This window comes from Passer montanus, unplaced genomic scaffold (genome assembly GCF_014805655.1).
Source record: "Passer montanus isolate IOZ18808 unplaced genomic scaffold, ASM1480565v1 scaffold2, whole genome shotgun sequence".
Lineage (NCBI taxonomy): Eukaryota > Metazoa > Chordata > Aves > Passeriformes > Passeridae > Passer > Passer montanus.
The window spans coordinates 7,771,422-7,781,287 of NW_024366591.1; positions in this window are offsets into that span (position 1 = coordinate 7,771,422).

Consider the following 9,866-nt stretch of genomic DNA (forward strand, 5'->3'; position numbering starts at 1 on the left):
TGGCCAACCATTTTGACAGGACAGTGGAGTTTTAAAAGCTGTCATTTTTCTTCCAGGTTTTGAAAATTAACTATGAAGCAATGGAAAAAAGTCCTGCCAGTGTTTCCCCAGATGAAAGGCTGATAAACTGAGCTCTAATAGACATCAGATAACTGTTCTAGGAAGGATGGAATGGAAAGGATGAAAGAGACTGTGAGGCAGACAACTGTGATTACTCCCTGAACTGCTACGAACATCTTCCCTTATGACTTGCCTCTACAAGAAATTATTAAGAAAAAATTCATCTCTTCCCACCACAGGCCCAAAAACAGTGGCTAAGTGTTCAAAAAAGCACCCACGCTGCCTAAAAATCTGGCTAGAGGCAGCATCCCAGAAGCCACTGAGATGAGAACTCTGGAGGGTTCACCCTGTACAGGGAGTGGAGCTCCCCTGAAACACCCTGGCTGAGCAGTGCAAAACAGCCCGGGGGCACAGCACCTACTGGCTAGAGGCAGCATTCCAGAAGCCACTGATGCTGAGAGCTCTGGAGGGTTCACCCTGTACAGGGAGTGGAGCTCCCCTGAAACACCCTGGCTGAGCAGTGCAAAACAGCCCGGGGGCACAGCACCTCACCGTGCTCTCTGTTGTGATGCAGGGTCTGTGGGAATATAAAGTGGTATGGGGACACTTTAAGGAATTGCAAGGTTTGGTTTGCTCTGAAGTCTTGGAGAGATTCATTTTTCATTTGGAGCACTTGCCTGCTAGTCATGGTCATTCCACAGGGAGAGCAGTGGAAGCCCTGGCCCTCCACTCACCAGAGGAAATCTGCTCACCATACAGAGGAAAAAAACCCCACAGAATGATGCCAAATACAGGGATCTGCAGACCCATTGCTTCCCACAGCGCTGCTCAGTGCCCCAGCAAAGACATAACTCAGTTTTCTTCCTCTTCAGGGCTTTTATTCCTTCTCTTGCCTCTGCCCCCTTTGCAGGACAAGAGCATCTGAAGGCACACAGGCACTGTCTCAGTAGCAGTGCTGGGACAGTGGTGGGGATGAGGGCCACTCACCACTGGCCTTACAGGCTTGATGGAAAAAGAGAACACAAAATACTGTGCCCTGTCCTTCCCTTCTAGCACACTCCCCTGTGTTTTCTGTCACTAAAAACTAGAAATGTAGTGTATTCTCACCCACTGCTGTGGAAAGTTTAAACAGAGCTTCACTACCAGACCATGGGATAGAAAATGTTGTGTCTGGTGTGAAGAGACCACTAGCCAGTGTTTGCTCATGTCCACCTGGCCAGGGGCTCTGCTGTGGCTTGTCTCACATTTTGAGTAACAAGGCTCCCTGGGGCAGAGACAATCTTCCAAGGCTGTGCTTGGCACAATGGAGCTGCAGTTGAGACTGGATGTTACGACAATAATAGAGAATATAGTGATGCTAAATTAACTTGACACTAACATGACAAACAGAAGAAAAATGGGACTAAGACAGGGTCGGTGTGTAGTATCAGGGAAAAAAAGGGGCTATTTCATACCAAGGCCTGCCCAGACCTGTACATGTGGGCTCTGCTCCTGTCCTTCCCTTCAGCAGTCATTCAGCTTCTGAGAGTTTCCCCAGATGGACAGCATACACTTTTATAAGGATGAATTTACAGCCAAGTAGTGAGGCAGTGACAACCAGAGGAATTTGGGCTGTGGATGGGGAAGGATGTGTGAGGCCAGCTTCAACCTAGAGCTGAGGTTCATTTAGGAAGGCACTAAAAGCCACATGATTTGTGCTTGCAAGAAGCCTTGTTTCTGGTTTTAAAGGATTTCATTCAAGTCTGGGTCATGTTTTCTAGGCAGTCTGGAGATATTCCAGGGGATTCAATTTGTGATATTAGTGCTCACTTAATACTGGGGGTATGTGTCCAGCAGACAGGAAGCACCCTGTAACATGTCAGGTCTGTGTTTAGAAACAGACTGAGGAGATTTTAAAATTCTGCGGATTTGCCTGCTTTTGAAGTTGAATAAACTAGAGCCAAAAAACTTTGAATGCAATCTGTAAAACTATTTCAGGGCTTTGTATTACTGTCATGAGCTTAAGGGAAGCCCAGGAATAGCTCTTCCTCAAAGTGACAGGCTGCTGCAGGCAGGCTTTGGCTCCAAAAAGCTCCTAACCAAGCACGTACACTTCTGTAACTGTAGGAAAAATTTGGACTTGCCTTCTGATGGAGAATCAGTTCAACAGGGTCTGGCAATCCTTGTAAAGTATTCCTGGAGTGAGACTTGCAGCACTGCTTCTCCTCCTTACCCTCCTGCTGCCCCAAGGGGGAAAAGACCATTTTACCTGTTCCCTCTGCAGGTGTGAATAGCACGTTCACAGCAGGAGTGCCAAATTGGTGACAAATAACAGCCTAGGTGGAGCACCATGCCCACATGCCTGATGCTTCATCGCTGCACAGACATTTGCTCCTCTCACTGCTGATCCAAGCCCTGGCACCACATGGCTGGTGGGGACACAAGCCATGGGGCTCTGCTGGACAAGGGACACTGGGACTCATGGCAAAGCCAGCCTGCCGGCATGGGGCTGCAGAGGTGGTTCTAACTTGTCCTGGTGGTCTTTTCAGTTGAGCTCCTCCACAGCAGGAAAGGCCCTTGGCACAGCTGCCACATTCCTGGACTGGAACAAGGGACCACAAGGAGCTTCCCATGCCTCCCTCTGCCTGGTGACACCACCATCCTTCAGGTCACCAGCAGAGATGGGGCCTTGCAGCAGAGCTCTTGCACCGCTGGGCAAATGGGAGGGACCACAAGGAGCTTCCCATGCCTGGTGACACCACTTCCTTCAGGTCACCAGCAGAGATGGGGCCTTGCAGCAGAGCTCTTGCACCGCTGGGCAAATGGCACTGAGGGCCACTTACACTCCACTAGCCCCTCTGGACTGGACAAAAAAAGGAGGTTCTTTGTTGTCTCCCCTTTGTTTTGTGTCACAAACCTTATATTACATTGCTACACATTCAGACTCTTATGTTGAGGGTGGTGGAGAGGAGCAGTGGGAATGACACAAGAGCAGGAGGGGAGGAGGCATCCCCCAACAACGCAGCACACAACGTGGTCCTCATCATCCAGCTCCCTCTAATCTCCCTTTCTCCTTCTCTTTCTCACACATGCACAGAGAGGTTAATATTTGGTTTAAAAAAAAAAAGCAGAGTAATTTAAAACACACACTTTACAGCAAACCAGTGTTCAGTGTAAACAAAGCATTAAACTGAAAAGATCCATATGCACTCGTTATCAGTTATTGCATTTTTTTTAAAGAAGGAAATCTAATACATTTAAAATAAACCCATAGCATGAAATAAAATAAACTATGGTCTTGGTTAGTTTGGTTTGATTTTTTAATTTAATGAGGAAAAGAGCTCTCCGATAAAGTAATCCTTTCAGAAGGAAAGTCATGTGCAATGGTGAACATGTCAGCCACATGCCGAGGGAAGATTAAAGCCTAGCAAGACTCTCTTTCCCACAGTTTTTGAAGCCTTGCAATATTTCTGTGCTTAGGACAGCCCAGAACGTCCTTCTGGACCAGACCCCCCACAGCTCTTTGCAAAGAAGCCCTGTAAAAGAGACTGACAAGTCCACAACACTTCAGAACGGAGGAGACCTGGTACAAACTGTGCACAAACAGGCTTCAGGGTTTTGGTAGAACGAAATTTTATAGTGAATTTTACGAAGGAGCCAATGGCTGCTAACATCATAAATCCTGCCAAAAGCGGGAGGAAGAGGTTTACCTTTCAAAGTCTGATCTGGCCATTTTTCATTTTAAAAGTTCCTTAATGATGTGGCTGGCACCAGCATTTTACCTACATCCCTTTTATCCAGTGCCACAACCTGCTTAGGAGAGAATCCCATATGTAGATTAGTTATCAGCCATAGATAAATTAGAAAATTCTCCACTTATTTTTTACAAACCTGTCTTCTGTTTAGCATTAGTTCAGGTATTTTATGTCCTGATGTGGAGCCTCCTGGTTAGGCCTGAGGAAAAGCAGCCTAACCACAGAGCAGTTCGTTGTCAGGCCAAGGCACCTGCACTGGACAGTGGAACAGCTGCAACCCGAGCTCCTCAGCTCTGCTGCTGGAATTGCATCCAGCAGGGTGCCTGGGGGCACTGACTGAGCCAGGCTGCTGGCAGGCTGCACTGCTGCTCCATTTGTCAGAGCTTCCAACCCATGGCACATGTTGGCTTTTCAGCAGGAACCGACCAGGAGGCGTGATGGAAAGCACTGCCCTGTGTAGTGTGACCCACAGAGCATCACAGTTCTGGGCTCTTCAGGAGGGGGCACACCCATCCCAGAGGTAATCTACTGATGATCAAAGAAATCACTTCTAACCCACTGTTTTGTAGCTCATATATATTGGGCAGCAGGAAGAGGAGTGACCCTTTAAATCCAGCAGCAGTAGCCTGGCATCCAAACCCAACTCCCAATATTTGATTTACGGTTTTGAATTCTGCATTTACAGCTACATAAAGTCCAGGCTGAAATCTCAAAATATGCTAACTTGCTCTGATTAGCAGTATTTTTTGCTTTCTAGTGAGTGGCTAAGGACTAACTGAGAAGCCATAAAGTTCAGACCCAGTTCTTGCCTGCCTTGGAGTTCAGCTGTACTTCTGCTTGTGGCAGACTCTTGCATAGGTGTTGCACACGTCCATCTCACAGCTGAGGTGCAGAGGGTGGAGGAGATGTCCTCTGCTCTGAGAGTAACCAGGGAAGGCTGAAGGTGCAGCACAGTGCTGCTCTGGCAGAAGGGGTCACCTGGGAGCGTTTGTGATGTGATGCAGTTCAGAAAGCAATGGACATATGGAGCACAGAGCTATGGATATGGGTACACACATGGATACAGATACAGACACAAATACAGAGGCAGTTCTGACACACTAGAAACCAAAAAGTTGGGAAGTCTTTAGGAGACAGAAGGAGTCAGGATGGAGCAGAGTTTTAAGCCAGATGAGCTATCCAGTCCATCACATCACATGAGCCTTTAAATCTTACTGTTTAATTTCATGAGTATGCAGTCAGAGGCAGCCACGTCAACTGTGTTTTGTGGAAAAAGGGAGCAATGAGGAAGATTGAAAGCAGGGAAGAGGAAGGTTTCAATATTGTCACAGAGTTAAATGTTTTGATTTCTCAGGAACAGCATTTTAATGTGACTGCTTTTTAATGGTTATTATCTCCACTGTAACATGTCATTAACTAAAAGGCAAAAATTGACACAAAATGCTTCAGTCAAACTAAAATGGTTTTTAACATCTTTCATGGAGAACTGTGGAGAATTTTTTTGGTTAGGTTTTTCTTTTTACCTGTCATTCCTACCTGGAACAAATGGAAAAGCTGAAGTCCTGCACTCCAGGTGAGGTGAAGCATCTTTCCCTTTCACAACACTCTGCTGTCCATGGAGCTCTGCAAACCTCTGGAGCAAGGAAAACAATAACGGGGAAGGTAACAGGAGGTGTCCCAGTCTGATGGCTTGATGGAGGTGAGTGGGAAGGGAAGGGGAGCCCACTCCAGACTGAGGGCCAGGGCAAAGGAATCTCGTTCCTGCCTTCACTGTAGGCAGCTGCCCATCCCTCTGTGCCTGCCTGCCCCTGCCTGCAGAGGCAGCAATAACACTGTGTTTCCATGACTGGGGGCCTCAGGAGGCACCGGTGAAGGACTACAGCAGGGAAAGTTTTGTCACTGCCTCCAAATCCCAGTTCTGTAACACTGCTGCAAAAAGCAGCAGTAAGAGGGACTTTCTCGTTTAATATCTGGGGGCAGAGGTTTGCCTCTGTCCTCAGCCCAGAAAACACTTCTACAGAGCACTGGTGGAAGTGGGCAGTGCTCCTGCTTCTGCTGCCTGGGAATCTTGTGTGTGAACACAAGGAGGGAGTGGAAACACAGACTCCTGCCTCATGTAATAAATAAGAGAGTAGTTTCTCTGGTGGAAGTCGGCAAAGCTTCTGCTGCCTGGGAATCTTGTGTGTGAACACAAGGAGGGAGTGGAAACACAGACTCCTGCCTCATGTAATAAATAAGAGGGAAGTTTCCCCTTGCCCTGGTGACTGTAGGGCTGCCTGGCCCTGCTAGATCTGCATGTTCTTTCTCATGGCTCCAGGAAATGTATAATCCCATCCTGAAAGACAGTGGTTTCTTATGGAAAGCCTAAAGATCCCCACCCTGGATTTTGCAAGTGGCTAAAATGTTTGTACCAACAGATGCTAGCAATTAGCCTTGGAGAGGAAGCCTGCCACAGGGGCCTAGAGCTGTGGTAGCTACCCTGGAACTTTAGAGTACATGGACCATGTCAGTAGCCACCACATAATTCTGGATTAGACCTAGAGCAGGGCTGGGGCAGGCAGAGGGAAACTGCCCCTCTGACACCCCAAAATAAAATCTGTAAAAGGAGTGCCCAACCAACACCCCCAATTCTCCTCCTCCCCTTCTGACCCACAGGTTGCTCTTGGGACAGGACTCAGGGGGAGCAGTGCCTGATTAGGAGCCCTGCAGGCCTAGGGCTTGATAGCCAACATCCCCAGTTCTCCTCCTCCCCTTCTGACCCACAGGTTGCTCTTGGGACAGGACTCAGGGGGAGCAGTGCCTGATTAGGAGCCCTGCAGGCCTAGGGCTTGAGCATCCCATGCTGGTGAGGGCATTCCTGGTCAGGTGTCTGCACTGGCTTTGTCAGGGATGTGAGAGCGCCATAAACCCCAGATGTGGAGCTCTTACCCAGTCTCCTGCCTTGCCTTGCCTTTTAGATGGTGAAGGGGAAAAGAGGAGAGGCTGAGGCTCATGACTTTATTGTTTCAGGCTATTCTGCCAAAATTGGGTGTTCTTGTGTCCTTTGCAAAGGGTGTTCTTTAAAACTGGGCATCCTCATGTCCAGCTCTGGAAATCGTGGCATTTTGAAAATAATAAAAGACATATTTTTTGGGACAGAGGAAGTATTTCCTGGCTTGCATCCCCCTCATCATGCAGTATTCCCAGCTCACAGGCTATTAAAGGAATTTAGATTCATCTCTTCCCTGGTCAATGGTTTCAAAGATACAAGGAGGGTTTCATCATCCCTGTGGGGAGGCAGATCACCCAGCCCAAGGCAGAATTTCTCTTGGAAAAGGCAGAAATTACAGTCATTCTATGAAGTTCACGAGGGACCTCATTATTGTTAATTATTTTAAATGGAAGATGTTGGATACTCCTGTGATGGGGAAAAGGCGTCAAGAGAGAAAGAGAAAGAAAACACAATAAGCCTGGGAGAGATGGAGATTTCCCAGCAGGGCTATTTGACAGGATCTGGAAATCCCCTCTCAGCTTCCCTCAGCTAGGAAAGGAGAGGCACAGATTGAGGGACCATTTCCTGACAGCTCTGCTGTGCTGTTAAATCTTTCTGTCTCCTTGCTTTATTTGCACGCTAATTCTTGTCTGAGGCAGAGATCACAGCCCAAGTTATCTTTAGTTCTTGTCACGTTATTCAAAACTGTTCTTCCCCCCCTCCCCTGACTTTGCTGCAAATTCTGAACAAAGGAGGGCACTTTCACATGGAAATGCTCCAGTACTCACTCCACCTGCAGAAGGTAACCCCCATCTCCTCTGCCGTTTGAATCAGTCACACCAAAGCCCTGCAGAGGAATATGCCTGAAGGTGTGCTGTGGAGGAGGGTGCAGGTACAGGAGCATCCTTCTGTCTCTCACTTCAGTCAATGGGAACTTGCCTCTTTTTATGGACCCATTTGCAGGTGCTATCCGCATTAGCATAGCCCCAGCAGGAGATTTCATCAGGAACAGTAGTAATAAGACAAGGAGTAATGGGTTCAGACTGAAGGGTGGAAATTTAGGTCAGATATACAGAAAAGAACTCTTTACTGTGGTGTGGTGAGACAGTGGCACAGGTTGCTCAGGGAAGCTGTGGGTGCCCCCTCCCTGGCAGTGTACAAGGTCGGCTTGGATGGGGCGTTGAGCAGCCTGGGCTTGTGGAAGAAGTCCCTGCCCTGGCAGAAAGTTTAGAACTAGATGATCTTCTAGGGCCCTTCCAACCCGAATCATTTCATGATTCTATTCTATGATTTGCCATCTTCAAGAATATGAAATGTTTTAAGGTATGCAGAAAAATAATGGTCATGAGGTATTTGGCATTTAATTAGCATGGATTCCACAAAAATTAACTAAACTTTAGCTAAAGGGTAAGTTAAAAGTCCAGAGTTAAAGGGACTTAGCTGTATGCTTCATTCCCACCAGGAGTGTGAGAACCTCTGAAAACCACTGTGGAAAATAAGGGAGAAATATTCCTCCCCCGCATGTGTACTTAACTTTGATATGTGTGTGGGCTTCCCAAAAGAAAGAAGGGTGATACTGCAGCAGGGTTTGGGACTGGGAAATGCAAGCTGCAAAATTCAGGTGATGATGATTTCCAAGGATGTAAGCTGAAGGGATGCTCATGGCAGGCTCATGACACGGGGTCTTCCATGAAACAAACGTTCAGGTCTGAATTACAACCTTGTCTCTAACAACAGAGGGAGAGAAGAGCCAATTGTACCTCATTAACATTTATTGAATGAAAGATGGTAACCAAGTAGGTGCACTTTCAGTAGTAGTTCAGGGCACCTTCTGGTTCACATGTGGGTTTGACTGTGGGTCTTCCATGAAACAAACGTTCAGGTCTGAATTACAAACCTTGTCTCTAACAACAGAGGGAGAGAAGAGCCAATTGTACCTCATTAACATTTATTGAATGAAAGATGGTAACCAAGTAGGTGCACTTTCAGTAGTAGTTCAGGGCACCTTCTGGTTCACATGCATTCCTCTACAAATCACCTGCCAGAGCTGTGCTTAGTGGATCATAACTGAACGTGTCACACAGATTTCTAAAAGCCTAGAAATAGGCTTCTTACCTCTGGAAAGGGACAACTGTGAGATGCAAGCAAAAAGTCTGGCTGTAGAACTGTCAGAAAGATCCCATACAATAAAGCTTTAAGAATTAATCCTGCAGGATGGTATACATTTGGATCCAGTGTTGAAAACATTAACCCTGCAGAGGGTTACAGGCAGTGACAAGCAAGAGCTGCCAAGAAGCATCTTGTTGAAATCTCTGACTGAAGCAGAAACTAAAGCTAGTTTCAGATGCCAGTTGAAAAAGAGGACTTGAAGTAAGAAACAGACGCTTGTGCTAGGACCTTCATTAAACAGGCCCAGCTTTTAGGTTTGTGCTTATTTTAAACACACCCATAGTTTTTTGCTTTCGGATCTTTTAATTGAGCATGTTCTGACATAGACACAATGCAATTTGATGTTAAAAACATTAGGATGGTGCCAAACCAATTTGCAACATACAAAAAGCTTTGTTTTCATATAAAAAAGAACCTATTAATATCTGGGAAGTAGGAAAACAGTATTATTATTACTTTGCTAAAATTATGTACAGCCTTATCTTTGACATTTTTGGAGGATTGTTTATATCTAGAAAGAAGACAGCTGTTTCTGAAGGAAGTTTATTTCTGAAGGGTGATGGAGAATTGTAACTGAACTTGCTTTTCTGCTTGTGGGAGTTCTTAGAACATGGGAATATGAAGCAGCTCCCAAAGACTGGAACTCTTACAGTTGCAAAATGATTGCTTTTGAGAGAACCAGGTAAAGGCAACAAGAAGCCTATCTGTGCCATCTTGTTTCTCTACTACCCACCTGGTTTTGTACTTCTCATTATATATTCCTGAAAAAGCAAGGCTGAGAAATTGCCCTGGAAAGAGTGCATTGTAATAAGACATAGCTTTTGCTCGTTCTAGCACTTGGAAATTGTGTTTTGATTTATTATGTGGTTTGGCAAATCTGTTTTTGCAAGCTGCAGGCAATTGTCTGTAGAAACCATGCTCCGAACACAATG